At 58.4% G+C, this 16,204-nt stretch overlaps 1 long non-coding RNA gene across 1 annotated transcript; it reads right to left on the reverse strand.

Annotated features, from left to right (window-relative positions):
• Nucleotides 1–792: 792 nt before the first annotated feature.
• On the reverse strand, nucleotides 793–15,066 carry LOC129495146 (uncharacterized). The gene is made up of 3 exons (XR_008661463.1): nucleotides 14,839–15,066; nucleotides 6,783–6,841; nucleotides 793–914 (listed from the first exon to the last, which is right to left on the reverse strand). It is a non-coding gene; the product is annotated as an uncharacterized LOC129495146 (long non-coding RNA).
• Between the last annotated feature and the right edge of the window lie 1,138 nt (nucleotides 15,067–16,204).

A 16,204-nucleotide genomic window follows, 5' to 3' on the forward strand; every position in this document is an offset into this window, starting at 1 on the left:
ACAGCCACATGCAGCTATAGCGGCTACTGTAATGGACAGTGTAGATATAGAACATTTCCATCCTCAAGGAAAGTTCTATTGGACAGCACTGTATCGAGGGAAATGGGGACTCGAAATGACTTGCCGAAGCCACACAGTGAGTTGTAAACAGAGCTGGGATGGGACCCATATTTCTTGCTTCCCAAGCCTCTACTCCCAGAGCCTGGAATATATTTGCCACCGCCTGGCCCTAGAACAAGGAGGATTGTTTGCCTGGGATGGTAGGTCGGCTTGGGAAACCAAATAAGAGATCAGAAGACTGTGGGTGAATACCAAAGTGGAGAAAAGGAGCCAGCTGTTCTTGAGGGTTATTTTTATCCTGCCCAGATCTCCTGGGGAGCTGCCCCCCTCCCCTTAAAGCTATTTTTATCTCGAGAGCTGGAATCAGAAAGCTGTCTCCCTTGGATGGATGGAGGGATCCGCTGACACATCCTAATGCTAGCTAGTGTCAGGACGTCCCTCTTGCTTGACAGTTCCCAAGCAGGGTCATACCCCTTCTCTAATGCCATTCTTGTACCAGTTTGGGGGGGGGGGCTGCATAGTACATGGGAAGTGCAAGCCCCAAATCACAGATGGGGAAAAGTGAGGCCTGGATGGGCACAGTGCAGTGAGCTACTTCAGCCGCCGAGCATGGTAGGGCTGGGGATTTAAACTCCCGCAGAGGCAAGTCCCTCCTTTTGAGTGGGTGGCGGATCCTACATGACAGGTATCTGCTGAGTGACGGAAAAACAGCCCGAATTTATTGCCAAGCCCCACGACACCCCTTGCTGGATGAGTCGGCAAGTTGCTCAACATCTTTGAGCTTCTCTTCCCTGGTCCATGATAACGGGGAATCCTCATCTCTTTCCTGCCTCCTCCAAGGTCTTGCTGGAAGTCTGGCCAGTGAGAAAGATTTTGTTAAATTGGAAAACACCCAATGCCCAGAAAAGATGATTTATTGTCATTATTGTCTGCAGCAGCAGCAGCAGCAATGAAATCTATAATTGTGTGCAGCCTCCGTCCCTTCCCCCCAGTACAGGCCTCAGTTTCCCTGCCTTGAAACCTGAGCAGTTTGGCGGGGAGGATGTCCACGGGGCCTTCCTTCCAGCTCGGGCTTGCCATTTCTATGACCCATTCATTCAGTCAACAAGTGTTTATTGAGTTCGAGCAGCCTGACACGGTGGGGAAATGAAGGACTGGCTTCTCCAGAAGGCTCTCTGCCCAGGCTGTGTCAGCCACATACGCAAATTTCCTTGTGTTTTCAAAAGGCAAATTATGGGAAACATGTTATTCACCCTAACACACTCGCCCCATCTCTCAGGGAAAAAAAAAAATCCCTCCAACCCCACCAAGAACGAAGCCAACAGAGGACAGAAACCCACCCTTGTTCCTCTGGGCAACTTTCCAGAAGCTCACGTCCCCGTTGAGAAAGGGGAAACTGTATGTAGCCGTGTCTCTCTGGGGCTGCAGTAGGCCTTGTAAACAACCTGTGTTTGCCCCAGCTCCCTCCATCCTGACAGCGTAGCCATAGCCAAGGAAAAAAACAGCCCTGTTCTGTGCCTGGCTGTCCCCAGAGTGAGGAAAATTGTCCATAAATATATTTATCTTCATGGTCACCAAGGGAGTTGAGAGGAAGGCTTTGATTCTCCAGGCCCCTGGACCACTCCCTTCCTCTAGGGACCCCATGGTCAAAGCTGACCTGGGTGTCCCATCTCCCACCCCCAAATTACAGGCTGCTGCCCACGCCGCCTGCCCCAAGGAGGTGGTGGGATTAGAAGTAGGCCACACTGTACACCATGGCCAGCCCCAGGGCTGCTGGAATCGCCTCTCCCAGCCAGCTGGGCGCCTGCCAGGAGCTGGGTGGTCAAGGCACAGGAAGGCGTGGAGGGTGGGGAGAGGGTCCCAGGGCTGGGGCAGAGAGAGGCCCACGGTTGACATTTGGACCTTGAGTGGATCTTGCTCATCACGGGGCTCTTATGGAGGAGGCCCTGCGAGCACCACTGACCTGGGAGTAGTTTACAGCAAAGTAGATCGTTGGAGGTCAAAGGACTTTCACGCCCCGAAGAAAGAATGGCTGAGGGTAGATTTTCGAATTCTGATGGCCCCTGACAAAGGCATTCAGGGTCAGAAAGCACAGCCCCGGACTCCTAACATCATCCCACACAGGGACCTCCTGGGTCCTCCTTCCCCGCTCCCAAACTCCTTGCCTATCCGAGGAAGAATGCTACCTTCTGGAACTTTCTAAAAAAGATCACTGTATCAGGGAGTATATTAGATTCCCTGAGAGTCTAAGGGTCATCCAAGTGCAAGGTTCTGTGACTCTGTGGTTCTAGATCCCTGGAGCCATAAAAGGTTGTGCCCAAAGCGCCAGACTTCTTGTGCCTTCTGATGCCAGGGCTCGAGGCTCTAAAATCCTGGAATCCTACCTGGCACTGACTTTCGGCTTCTACGATTCTATGCTTCGGAGGCTGGGATTGCTGTGATCCCTCACTCCTGTGACCTACTTCAGGACAGACAAGGACCTCACACAAGGGGGCATTCATTCCCAGCAGCGATGGCACGTGGAGGAGCCCTGCAGGGCAAGCTGACCGTCCCCCCCCCCCCCCGTCTGTGGAGGGACATTCCTCCTGGAACCCAGCTTGCCTCCTGACCTTTCCCTGACCATATGCTCACTTGGACCCCACCTAATCCCACCCGGCCCCGCCCAGCCCCTCCCGGTCTGCATCGCCAGGTGTGGTCGGGCAAGGGTCCCCGTGGGCACCCACTCCCGGAGGTCGGGAGAAACGAGTTTGCTCAGGCAATATGATCCCCAGGGACTTAGAATCGGAGAAACTGGAGAAAATGGACTTGGCCCCGGACCCAGTGCTAACTTGGTTCACCCCGATTTACCAGCCAGCACCGGTGGACATATCCGGTGAGCCAAAGTTCCTACCCGCCCCAAATATGGCCTGCCTTCGCTGGGCATCACACCCGTCGGGGATGCTCCGTCAGCATGAAGGCCTCGGGAAAGCCCGGGCTCGCTGGAGGGGAAGGGCCTTCGCTCCTCTTTCTTTGTCTCACTCATTTATTTAATGTGCGTGAAGGCTAAACCTCAGTCCCCAGCTCAGGGCATAAGAAATAGGGCCTTCCTGGGACACCGGGGTGGCTCAGCAGTTAAGCATCTGCCTTTGGCTCAGGTCGTGACCTCGAGGTCCTGGGATCGAGTCCCATATCGGGACCCCTGCAGGGAGCCTGCTTCCCCCTCTGCCTGTGTCTCTGCTTCTCTCTCTGTCTCTCATGAATAAAAGAAATAAAATCTTAAAAAAAAAAAAAAGAAATAGGGCCTTCCTTTGACTAAACTAAAGTCCAACTTTGAGTCCACCTGTTACTGTGATGGGGAAATTCAGTGTTTGTCATTACTGAGACTCCTGGTTATGCAAAGGTCCTGGGGTCCTATGCAGAATAACACATTCCAAGAGGTCTCCTTGCCCTGCTCTCATCTGTGGCCACTCACGTACTCATTGTCTGTGCCGATGTCCCCTTACAGCCAATGATCTTGGTGTCATGCTTTGGACCTGTGAAGCTGAGACACCAATGTGTTGGGCCCAGCCTCCCTTAGAGACAGCCTGGAGCAGGCGTCTTGGGACTTTATCTGTTTCCCAGCCACCTGAGGACTCATTAATACCAACCGTCGTCGCCTCCTCCTTGCCTTCAGAGGTGCTCGCCTCTTCCTTCCCGCTCTGGGACCCAGAGCCTCGGCCCCTCTCTAAGTTTACAAGCAGGACTTAAAAGGGAGCAGCCCCGGCTTTCAGGTCCTCCAAAACTCCAGCGACCAGAGTGTCTGGAGGGCTGACTGTCTCCTTGAACTGGGGATGAAGGAGGAAGCACCCAGACCATAGCACAAACTAGTACCTCACTCGCTCATTGTCTCCCACACATTGATTGGCCTGAGTCTTGGAAGATCTGTTGGAGCAGCTGGCTGGCTTTTTGCTGATGACGACGAGTCACACTCTGAAGGGACAGGGCACAGCTTGGGTACAATTGTGGGGTCAGCGGGGAAGTTCCCTGTGGGAGGTAAAAACTGGGTGTGGCATGGTGGGAGGGAAGGGTTTGGAAAGGGGTACTTGGGGAGGACTGACTGGCTCAGTGCTCCCTGGGTCCTGGGACAGAAACCAGCTACACCTTACGAGGAAGCATCTGGCAGCCGTGCAGCTTGGGATGGGGAGCCCTGACCTCTGGCCCTAGATCTTGGGACACCTTGAAGAAGTCTGTCCGCCACCCCTCCACCCATGCCTTGGCTCTCTATCTAAAAATATGAGCATTGGTCTCCCCCTCCTGGACGGCTGGATTCTGAGTAGCTTGTGCGTATCTCCAATTGGAGCTCTGGAAGCATCCTTGACCTTGGTCTCCATTGAGCCTCTCCTGCCATCTTGACTACAGCTGGCCGAGGGCTGCTACCTAAGTGGAACCTGGTCTGGAATCGCAGCTCAAGGTTGGCGGGGGATGGTGTGGGGCACAAGCCATTAGAAGCGGATGCCTGTCCGTATACACAGCGGAATATCACTCAATCGGGAGAAAAAGGAAATCCTGCCATTTGTGACCATGTGAGTGAATCTTGAGGCATCGTGCTAAGTGAAATCAGTCCGGGAAAGACAATACCGTATCATCTCATTTATACGAGAATCCAACAGTCAGAACTCCTAGAAAGAGAGAACAGGCGGGTGGCTGCCAGACGTGAGGGGTCGAGGGCGATGGAAATGGGTGAAGGTGATCAAAAGGTACAAACTTCGAGCATGAAGATGAGTAAGTTGTGGGGAGACCACGTACAGCGGGGTGAGTCTAGTTAACGGTGCTCTATTGTATCTTTGTGGGGGTTTTCTTAAAGGTTTTATTTATTTATTCATGAGAGACACTGAGAGAGGCAGAGACACAGGTGGAGGGAGAAGCAGGCTCCATGCAGGGAGCCTGACATGGGACTCGATCCCGGGACCCCGGGGTCACGACCTGAGCTGAAGGCAGACGCCCTACTGCTGAGCCACCCAGGTGCTCCCTATTGTATCTTTGAACGTTGGAAAGTGTAAATCTTAAAAGTTCTCATCACACACACACAAACGGCAGCCGTGTGAGGTGATAAATACGTTAACTGGACTTAATCACTTCGCAATCACTCACACAGCAGATCCCGCTATCCCTTCAACTTCTAGAGTGCCGTGTGTCGGGCCTGGGTGGCTCCGTGGTTGAGCGCCTGCCTTTGGCCCAGGGCATGATTCCAGGGTCCTGGGATCGAGCCCCGCATCGGGGTCCCCACAAGGAGCCTGCCTCTCCCTCTTGCCTCTGGGTCTCTCGTGAATAAATAAATAAAATCTTCAAAAAAAAAAAAAAAAGAATGCTGTGTGTCAATTATGTGTCAATAAGGCCAGGGAAAGCCCTGGCTGCAGCTCCTGGCTCCTTTTTCCCCGAGGCAGAGGCCTTGCAGTACTGCTCTGCTCTCTACACACAGACACACGCACACACACACACACACACACACATGCACGCAGCCGTGCACACAAAGCCTGGTGCTCTGGGAGAGAACGCGCACTGCCTAGCGCGGAGGTCGGCTAAGGAGAGGATGCTCCAGGCCCAGGGGACCAGCATCCAGGCACCCTGCCCCCCACCGGCAGCGGGCCCCGGGGAGCGCTCCTAGGGTCACTACCAGGAAAGGAAAGGAGAGAGACCGAGAGATGGAGGTGGACAAGGAGAGGCAGAATTCGAGAGATTCGGGGACAGAAAGGACAGCAGAAGGGAGAGGAGGGGCAGAGGAGCCAGAGTCCTGCGGAAGGAAAGAGAGGATGGACAAAGATAGACAACGAGCAAGACAGGCGGCCCCGGGACAGAGATTGGCCGGAAAGGGAAGGGAGAGAGAGAGCCCAGGGGGGAGCAAGACAGGGCGCAGAGACACCGAGACGCAGGAGAGACGGGGGGGAAGGGAGAGATGCGGCCCAAGGAGAGGCAGGACGACAGTCATGGGTGCACACAGGTGCGTGCACACACGCACGCCGTCACGGGTACACGCGCACACACGCACACAGGTACACACGTGGCCCCAGGCACATGATCACACACACGCACATGGCCATGGGTATGCGTGCACACGTGTGCACAGTTACACACTTGGCCCCAGGCACACGGTCACACAAGGTCACACACGCACACGCATGTGGTCACGGGTACATGTGCACAGGTACCCACGTGGCCCCAGGCACATGGTCACCCATGGTCATACACGCACACACGCACGGTCATGGGTACGCGCACACACAAGCACACACACTCACACAGTCACACACATGGCCACAGCCCCACACGGTCACACACACACACACCCACAGCCACCCACACCCAGTCCCACACATACAGAGTCACACACACCAAGGACGGGCCAGGAGACCAGCCGGAAGACACGGGGACTGAGTCTGTAGCCAGGAGGGCCCGTCACACTCACGGGGCCCTCCAGGACCCCCAGAAGCCCCCAGAGGCTGCAGACCCAGCACGCCCCGCTCACCTCAGCGCGTGGGGCTCCCCTCCACCTGCGCCCACCCAGGGTAACGCGAGCCTGTGGCCTGCCTGGAGGCCAGGGTCTGACAGGGGGGTCCCAGGGCCGCTGGGGCTCCCTCTGCACGGGCCCTCCCCTCCCGCTGCCCTCACGGCCCCCCTCCCCGCCAGGCTTTCTCGGGAAACCACAGCGTCTGAATCTCTCTCTCTCTCAGGCTTTGTTTCCAGGGACCCTGGCCAAAGACGCTCACCTCTCAGCCTCAGCTCTTTCTGAAGTCAGGAATCATCAGACTTCCTCCTGAGGTTTGTTCTGAGAAGTAAAGGAAAGGTGCTATGCAAATCACCTGCTATTTGCATATCGGGCCTGCTGGCCTGAGCCCTTGATAAATGCTTTTTGTTACACCAGGACCCTCAGTCATCGCTGTCACCAACACGTCGCCCCCACAGAGGGATTTGGGGAAGTGGGGGAGACAGGACAGGCGGGTCCCCCTGGCTCCGGCCCGGCTGGCTCCCCCCGACTTCCTGCCCGGCTATCCAGCTCACTGGAGGTCCTCCCAGCTGTCCCAGGGACACCACAAATCCAAGCCGTCCAAACCTGCACTGTCGCCTCCCTTACCCCAACTTGCTCCCCCGCCACCCCCCCCCCCCCGTGCTCCTCTCCAACCTCCTGTCCCCATGGATCATGAATGCTTTGACATTTATTGGTATTTCTGATGTCGAGGACAGGGCCTGGAGTAGAGGTGACAGTGTGTGCGCTGGATGAACGAATGAAGGAATGAAGTGCGGACACGGGAGACATCGGCAAGGCCGGACCCAATCTGCCCAGACGCACACCGCACATGGGGACCAGGAGCGCAGGCCCAGGCGTCCTTCTGCCCCAGCTCGGGCCCTCGAGGCTCCTCCTGCCAAGGCCCAGCCTCCCCGAATTAGGGCAACAGGGGGCCGCAGAGGCCCGAGGACGCCCACGGGCTCCCCTAGGAAGCCGCAGCCGTGTCCCCTGCCCCGGGGAACCGAGGGCGGGCGAGGTGGGCTCCCTGCAGCAGGCAGGCGTCTCCTGCCATCCTTGGGGCTGGCCGACGGCTGCTGGGTCACCTCGCCGGGCCCCAGGGCTGGAGGGCTCTGGGTTGCTCCCCATTGCGCAGGCAGGGAGACAGAGGCCCGCAGGCTCCCCGAGGTCACCCCAGGGGTTGGCGCAGTGCTTTGCCGGCCACATGCTCGGGCCTCGGGAGCCATTCCCGGGCGTCGGTCTTATTTACCCCGATTTTAAATACGGGGCCATGTGGCCTAGCCAGGCTGCACGACTCACTCAAGGTCACAGGGCTTCAAGTTCAGGCGGGAGCACCGCAGAGTCCTGGCAGCTCCCGGAGTCAGCTGGGACGCAGGTCCTGCTCCCTGCGGACCTGGCCTTTGCCCTGGGGGGCCCGGGCACAGGTACCCAGCTGGTGCTGGGTGCAGAGGCTCCCCCTGCCGCAGCCCTCACCCACCGGCCCTCAAAGCCCCTTTCATGGGCCTGCTCCACACCCCACTGGGGCGGCCAGACAAAACCGCTAGTGTTGGGATTATTTTTCTATTTCCAGATGGATCTGTTTGCTGGCTCCATCCAGGGCCTCCCATCACTGCGTGGGGGCTGGGGGCCCAGCGCCAGGTTAATATTAGGAGGCAGCAGGAAAAAAGGCAACCCAGTGCAACTCCTCAGAGTTCTGGGCTGTTTTACCAGGGCAGCCTCTGAGGAATATTCCTGGGGCATTTAAGGGGGCCTGGCAGTCAGGAGGGCCACGAGGAAAAAAGAATTAAAACAAATTTTTTTTCAGGGAAGCTCTTAAATGTCTTATTTTGGGCTTGGGGCGGGAGGAGGGTGCGGCACGGAGTCCCCAGGTGATCCGCGGGACTGAGCTGAGGACAATATTTGAAAATCCAACCAGGCAGTCATTCCTCTCACTCACATTTTCTGAGCACCTACTATGGTCAGATTGTGCACCACACCCAGAGGAAACGACGCCTTCGACCTTGACGGAGCCGTGGTCCAGCGGGGAGCGGGCGAACGGAAACTTACCGCTGTGACAAAGTGCTATGGGAAAGAAGGCCCAGATACAGACCTGTATCTGCGAGACCTGGGCTTGTTCCCCTGTTTTAATCGCCCAACCTGGACGAACTCATTTTGCAAGAGAAGAAAAATCGTTGCAGAGAGGAACAGAGACTCTTGGGCACCCAGACAAGGCACCGGAGCTAGGGCTGTCCCCTCCCACCGGGGCTGGGCCATGGCAGCCTTGGCACGGATGGCGGTGAGGTCCTGGCAACCTTGTCCCTGATCTTGGGGCGCTCCATGGAGAAGATCGGGGTGTAGGGAACTCTCTGAGCACCATGAGCAAAGCCAAGTGTCAGAGAAAGTTATTTCCGAAGCTCATTAAGCCCGTTAATGGTAACGTGACTCATTACCGTTGCAGGAAAATCCCGGTCCCAACCCCCTCTTGGTCCCCAATGCCCGCCCAGTCAACAGATGTGGACAAACCAGTGTAGGGCTGGGTGGGATGTTGGGGTGGGGAGACTGAGTAACACCCCTGTGGTCCAGGTGACCTCGTGGCAGGTTGGGCGGGGATGGGGGTGGGGACTCCTCAGGGAGACTTCAGCCCCTGGGGCCATAAAGGAGGTGGTCCAGGTTCAAAGAGCGAAAGGGTAAAACAGCAGGTGGTAAAGAACCAGTCCTGGGGCAGAGGGCCCAGGGGAGGCGGGAAGGGGTGGCTCGAGGAGAAATCAAGGACTCCTTGGCAGAGGCTCGTGGGGAGACTTCTTGGCCTGGTTAGGGGACTGGGTCTGAATCCAAGGCCAGATGAGCTCCACAGATGTCATCACACGCAGGATCCTGGCAGGAGGCCACACACGCTAAGGGGGTCAACTGAGAGAGCATTGAGGGTCCCAGGCAAAAAAAAAAAAAAAAACCCAGTAGCTTATAATTAATGATACTGCTACTACTGGTAATAATAAAGAAGATTGGAACCCAACTCCTCAGTGGAAATGTTCAAGGCAAAGCCATGTCCAGAAGGGTGGGCAGGGTTTGGGGGAAGCAGCCCTGGGCTGGAGAAGTTGCTGGAGCCGGAGACAGGGAGAAAGAAGCCTCCGCTGTCCCAGCCTGGAGGGGGCCTGGGGGAGGGAATGAGTCAAGGGAGCCTCGGCCTTAGGAAGGCAACCGGGCCACAGCTACAGCGGGGCAGGGCCCAAAGGGAGCAAACGCCCCCCCCTTCTCTCCCCTCCTGCCCTCCCATCGCTGGGCGCCCCCCACAGACCAAACCCATTCAGATGTTAGGGGGCAAGGGAGCCAAGGCAGAGCGGTCCAGCCTGTAGAGGTCAGCTTCCCGGGGCAAAGGGCAGGACAAGAGAAGGCAGAGTGTGGACGGAGGACCAGGATGGGGAAGCGAATAACAAGGGGAGGCATCTTTTGATTGGTTGTCCAAAGGCGTCTGCTTTTTAAATTAAAAAAATGCCTGGAGGGCCCCCTGGCTGGCTCAGCGGTTGAGCATCTCTCTTCGGCCTGAGGCGTGATCCTTGGAGACCCGGGATCGAGTCCCGCGTCGGGCTCCTTGCATGGAGCCTGCTTCTCCCTCTGCCTGTGTCTCTGCCTCTCTCTCTCTCTCTCTCTCTCTCTGTCTCTAATGAATCAATAAATAAAATCTTAAAAAAAGAAAATGCCTGGAGTGGCAGGGCACCTGGCCGCGCCCAACAGCCTCGCCGTTGAACCAGACCAGTGTGTATGTATGTCCCCCGCTGGTTCCTACGGGTGTTTGAGTGTGTGACCCCCAAAAAGATGAATGCAGGCTTGCCTTCCAAGCCCCCTCTGACTTCTCGTTTCTCAGAAGAGAGTCACTCGTTCAACATGTCCTGAGCCCCAGCTCCGTGTGGGGGCCCTGCTGGGGTCCCTGGGGACCCAGGGATTGTCATACAGACCTGTGTCTAACCTCCAGGAGCTTACGGTGTGATGGGGAGACATGAACTTCCTCATTGAATACGTATCCGGGGGGCGTGGCTGGGTGTCGGGGATACAGCAACAAGCCTCGATTCTCCTGACCTTCTTTTCCAGTTGGAAGAGACAGAAAACAAACAAGGAAACCCCTAAATGTATACTAGGGTTTCGTAAAGTACCGTGGAGGAAAACAGCAGGTGAAGTGGTTTGACTGTGATGAGGAGGATGGGGCTCGTTGAGGCGACCCATTGCTGCGTGCGAAACAGCTACAAGCTTGGTGATGCCGCACGACCGCCCCTTCTCTGCCCGGGGGTCCTGCGGGTTAGGAATTTGGGCAGAGCGCAGCGGGGAGGGCTTGTCTCAGCTCCGTGAGGTCTGGGGGCTCAGCTCAGACTCGAATGACTCTGGGCTTAGAAGACTCAAACAGGTGCCCCTGCATGGCTCAGTGGCTGAGCATCTGCCTTTGGCTCAGGACGTGATCCCGGGGTCCTGGGATCCAGTCCGGCATCGGGCTCCCTGCATGACCCTGCTTCTCCCTCTGCCTGTGTCTCTGCTTCTCTCTTTGTCTCTCATGAATAAATAAATAAAGTCTAATAAAAAAAAAAGACTCCAACAGCTGACAGCTAGAACCATCTAGAGGTATCTCCATTTGCAGGTGGTAGACAAAGGAATGTGTCCCCCACACAGATGCCCTCATCCTGGTCCCCAGAACCTGTAGATATACCACCTTGCCTGGTGGAAAGGATTTACAGGTCTCATTAAATTAAGGATTTTGAAGGGAGGAGAGTATCTTGGACGATCAAGATGGGGCCGATGGCATCACGGGTCCTCATAAGGGAACAAGGGAAGCAAGGGAGTCAAGGGAAATAGTTGTGACAAAGGGAGCAGGGGTCATAGGGAGACATTACAAGATGCTTCTCTGCTGGCTTTGAAGATGGAAGAAGCTCAAGGAAATGGTCTGTCCCCCCAGCCACCAGGACCCCAGAAAGGCCAGCCAAGCATCTTGAACTCAGCCCTGTGAATCTGGGGTCAGGTGTTACAGCAGCAATAGGAACCCCCCCGGCCTGACGGCTGAGGCAACGGGAAATGGGCTCAGCCAGGACAGCCGACCTGAGCACCCACACGCCGCCCCTCTCCGTCTCCCTCTCCGTGCAGAGTGGGCTCCCTCCCAGCACGGCGGCCTCCGAGTGCCTGGACTCTCCCCAGTGGGGCAGGACTCACGACCAGAAACGGTGGCGGCTCCGCGGGGCAGCCCCTTACAAGCAGCCTCAGAAGCCCCACGGGGCCACGTCCCCCCGACCCCTGTGGTCAACACAGTGGCAAACCCGCCCAAATTCAATGGGAAGGGGGACAGAGGCACACTGCCTCCTGCTAGGAGGAGGACCAGCGAACCTGCTGCCACATGTCAAGCCCAGGTTAGGTAGGCCGGTCCGGGAAGGCCCCCCGAGGAGGTAAACGCAGGGCAGAGAGTCCCCAGGAGAGGACACAGAAGTGCCAAAGCCCAGAGGTGGGTGTGGGGCAGCCAGACACAGGCCATTTGGGTCTGAGTAATGAGGCATCACTAGGGCTCAAGGGGCTGTGGGAATCCGGGCCCTGGACCCAGCCTCAGAAGGTTCCAGAAGGAAGGTGAACTGGGGCCGAGATGGCCCGTGATGGAGGACTCGACCACCCTTATCATGGAACTCCCACCTCATGGGGGATCGAGGACGGGTCCCTGTGCTTCCCGTTCTGGCCCCGCTGGCCCGGGGACCCCCACGGGCCCAAGCAGATCTCAGCCAAGGCCTCTACTTCCTGGGCCCCGGGTCAGCTCTCTTTCTGTGACCCGCGGCCCACCCCTTCCTCCCAGATGTCCTTTCGCTGGCTCCGCTAAGACCTCGACAAGGACACTTTCTCATTAGGGCAAGTAGAGCAGGGTGGCAGCGCGTTCCCGGGCACCTGCCTCTGGAGCCGGGTACGCCCCAGGCCTGCGCAGCCACCCACCCTTCCGGGGCCCAATCGAAGCTTTCTTCCCTTTGCCGCTGCAGCCGGGGGATGTGGGAGGAGCCCCAGGTCCGGCTGCTCCCCGGGGTCCGCACCAGGGGTCCAGCGCCCGGCCTGGGACCGGGCACGTAGGAGACGCTCGATAAACAGTCAAGTAAAGGAAGGAAGCGTTTCCTCCGTGACACGGCCGAGGCGGTGAAGCACACGGCCCCGCGTCCCCAGCCTTGCCTTCACATCCGAGCTTGGCCTTCCCCTCGTTTACTGCAGGTCAGCACACCTCCCTGAGCCTCAGCGTCCTCGTCCATAAAGTGGGGATGATCGTACCAAGTCCCAGATGAGAGGGAGAGTTCAACCGGAGGCTGACGAAGAAGAAGGAGAGGAAGCTGGTGGTGATGGTGAGGCAGACGACGGTGGCTGGCCCGTCCAAGCTCCAGCTCGTGCCCGGTGCAGCTCTGAGACCTCTCCAAGGATCCGTGCACTTTGTCCTCACTGCTCTGGGGAGCTATTACCGACGAGGACACTGAGGCACAGAGAGGTGACTTGCCGCAGGTCACGCAGTTGATGGGCCGAGGGGTGTGGATTCAGGCCCTGGGAATGTGGGGCCCCGACTGCCCCCGCCCACCCCGCGAGGGCCCCGCACCCAGGAAGAGCTCCTTAACGGGCCAGTGCTCCGCCTGCCGGGCGGGCTCCTCTCTCCCGCACTGGGTGCTCGGCCCGGCCGGTGGGGACCGCTGGGCTCTGCCTCTTGGCTCCCAGCACTGGGGTGAGGCCTGCAGGGGTGGCGGGGAGGAGGGGGCGGGGCCCCACGACACTGTCACTCCCGGGGATGAGAGGGCTCTCAGGTCAGGCTGCTTGGGGTTGAGTCCTGGTCCCCCACCGTGTACTGGCCCTGAGACTCAGTTTCCCTGAGTGTCAGTGGGGAGAACAGGCTGCACGATGGGGAGCGGGGCCGTAGCTGAGAGCTGAGGGCCGGTCGCTGGCCTTGTCAGCGCTCTGTGTGCCGCTCTTCCAGCCGGGTCTCCTGGGGGGCCGCTGGCTCTGCAGCAACCAGGCCGCCCTCCTGGGCAAAGAACAGTTACCGGGGCTCCTTCTAGGGACAGGCAGCCTAAGCCCCATCCCAGATGCAGAGGTGGACGCCGACGTAGAGGTGAGGCTGCCAGACGGGTCTTGGGCCACGTGCTCCCCGGCCAAGCGGCCAGACCTTCGCCCACATTCTTTCTTCTCCTGCCTTCCAGAGCAGTGGGTCATAGATACAGGGAAACAAGATCAGCCTCCATGGGACTGGGGTTGGGAGCGTGTTGGCAGCGGGCGGGTGGAGGGCGAGGAGGGGGGTAATACAGCCCCGGTCGGTGTGCACCCCAGACGACACGGAATCTGCCCTCTGACATCCCCAGAGGCCCAGAGAGGGTAAGGGCCAGGCTGCTATCACACAGCTTGTCTGGCAGCCAGCTGGACTTTCTTTTTTTTTTTTTTTTTTTTTAAATTTTTTTGTTTTATTTATTTATGATAGGCACACAGTGAGAGAGAGAGAGGCAGAGACACAGGCAGAGGGAGAAGCAGGCTCCATACACCGGGAGCCCGACGTGGGATTCGATCCCGGGTCTCCAGGATCGCGCCCTGGGCCAAAGGCAGGCGCTAAACCGCTGCGCCACCCAGGGATCCCCCAGCTGGACTTTCTGAACCTGGAGGCCCCTAATTCTAAAATTCTGTGACCGCCCCCCTACCCCGTCATCCCGCCCAAACCCAGCCCAGCCTGACATCATCTCCTGGGGGGACGAGGGGGCCATGATGGGGGTTCCTGGAGCTTTTCACATCGAGTCAGGGAGCCAGGCCGGAACCTCCGGTGTGGGGAGGGCGGGGAGCCTCCAGGCAGCAGGATCCAGTACCAGGCCCTGTTCCTTTAGGTCTGGTGGGAGGCTCAATTGATCAGAGGAGGGGAGGAGGCCGCGGCTCCAGGGATGGAAGGCACTGGAAAGCCATGTCTAGCGCAGGCCGAGGGCTCTCGCAGCCCCACTCCCCTCTGCCCTTGGTACCTTGCCTCTTGCTCTGGCCCCCTCTGTCTTGTGGCCTCCGTGTCTCTGTCCCTGTCTCTGCCTGCCTTGCTTGCATGGCTCTGTCTCTTTGTCTCTGTTTCTCTCTCTGTCTCATTCCTTGCGTCTGTCTCTCTGTCTTGTCTCCCTGACGCCCCCCTCTCTTGTTTCTTCCCGCCTCTCTCTGCTTTTGCCCCTCCTTTGTTCTGACTCTGCTCCCCTCTCTCTGTTATGCAAGATCCCACTCCCCTGTCCCACATGTCTCTTGTTTCTAACCCTCCTCCTCTCCCTTCCCCTCTGTCTCCCCCTCCCCCCCACCCCTGGCCCCTTCATCCAGCTCACCTGGAGGGAGGTAACAGACCTGGAGAGGAGAGCGTCACAACAGGCCTGGCCCGGGCCAGTGCTAGTGAGGGGGAGCAGGGCAATGGGCAAGAGGCTACTGCAACAGTCCAGGCAAGAGTCAGCCCCGTGAAAGCTATAGCGTGGGGAGGACAGGACGGTGGTGAGAAAGATGGCAAAGGAGGGGCCATGGGGATGTTGAGGGCCTGGGAGAGAGCCGAGTCCAGGAAAGCTTCCAGGAGGAGAGATGAGAAAGGCTGCCTCATCGTGAACGTCTGCAAGGGGATTGTTCAGGCTGGACTTTGGGCCTGTCCGGGTGGGGCGCGGTGCGGGTGAGCAAGAAGGGGCAGATGCTGAGGCCTGGAGTTTTGGCCGGGGCCACGTTGGGCAGAGCCCTGAAGGCCGGCCCAGAGCCTGGGCTTCCGCCCTCGGGGTGCCGGCTTTTTATGTGAATGTGATGAAACTCTGGAACTCTCCCCAGACAAACGTATATACGCCCCATGTTTGGCACTCAAGTCAAGGCTTCTGGGACCCTTCATGAATGACAGACACCCCAAGACTAGAAGCCAGTTCCAGGCCCTGGGGAGCCATGGAGGGTCTTTGGGCTGAAGAGCTGCCAGAGGAAGCTACGGAGGTGTGGCCTTGATTATCAGGCGTTGGTGCCTCCAGCAGCCTGGCCCCCGGGGCCGGGGCCGGCCGGGGCTTCTCAGAGCGCCCTCTGCTTCCTGGGGACCTTGAAGGCTGCTTGGACTTAATGCAAATGAGCAAATCCGAGCCCTGAGCTGGTTGGGGGGCTGCAGCCAGTCCTGCATACCCAGCCTCCGAGGGAGGCGCTGAGGCCCTTTCCTCGCTGCGCTGAATACCCTCAGTCCCCAGCACCTGGGCCTGGCCCACGAGGACTCGCTAAGCCTTCACGGATGATCAGCCTGGGGGCCGGAGGTCCCCGGAGGTCCCAGCCCGACCCAGTCCCTTCCCTCCCACCCGATCCACCTCCCGCCCTGTGTGCTGCGTCTCTGCCTCCTCAAGCAACCCCAGGTGGGCGCCATCCTTGCCTTGCCAGCCGGGCCAGCCTGGGGTTGGCCACAGTCGGCTCAGGCCTCCGGTCCAACAGCCACTGTTCGGATGGGGGAGCCTGGGTCCTGGGGAGCACCGAGGCTCTCTGGCTGATTCTCCGGCGAGGTGGTGGTGACCTGGGAATGCCACCGGGCTTCCAACCTCAGATGACTTCAGCCTGTGCTCAAAGGCTGGTCCTCCGGCTCCTGCACCTCATCCTGCACCCCCTGACTCCAAAGCCTGGGGCCTGTCCCAGCCAGGCCTCCCCACCATGGCGGTAGCTGCCTAAAGCTACGGATGCCTCCTGTGGGCAAGG

This window comes from Nyctereutes procyonoides, unplaced genomic scaffold (assembly GCF_905146905.1).
Source record: "Nyctereutes procyonoides isolate TBG_1078 unplaced genomic scaffold, NYPRO_anot_genome, whole genome shotgun sequence".
In the NCBI taxonomy this organism is placed as follows: Eukaryota; Metazoa; Chordata; class Mammalia; order Carnivora; family Canidae; genus Nyctereutes; species Nyctereutes procyonoides.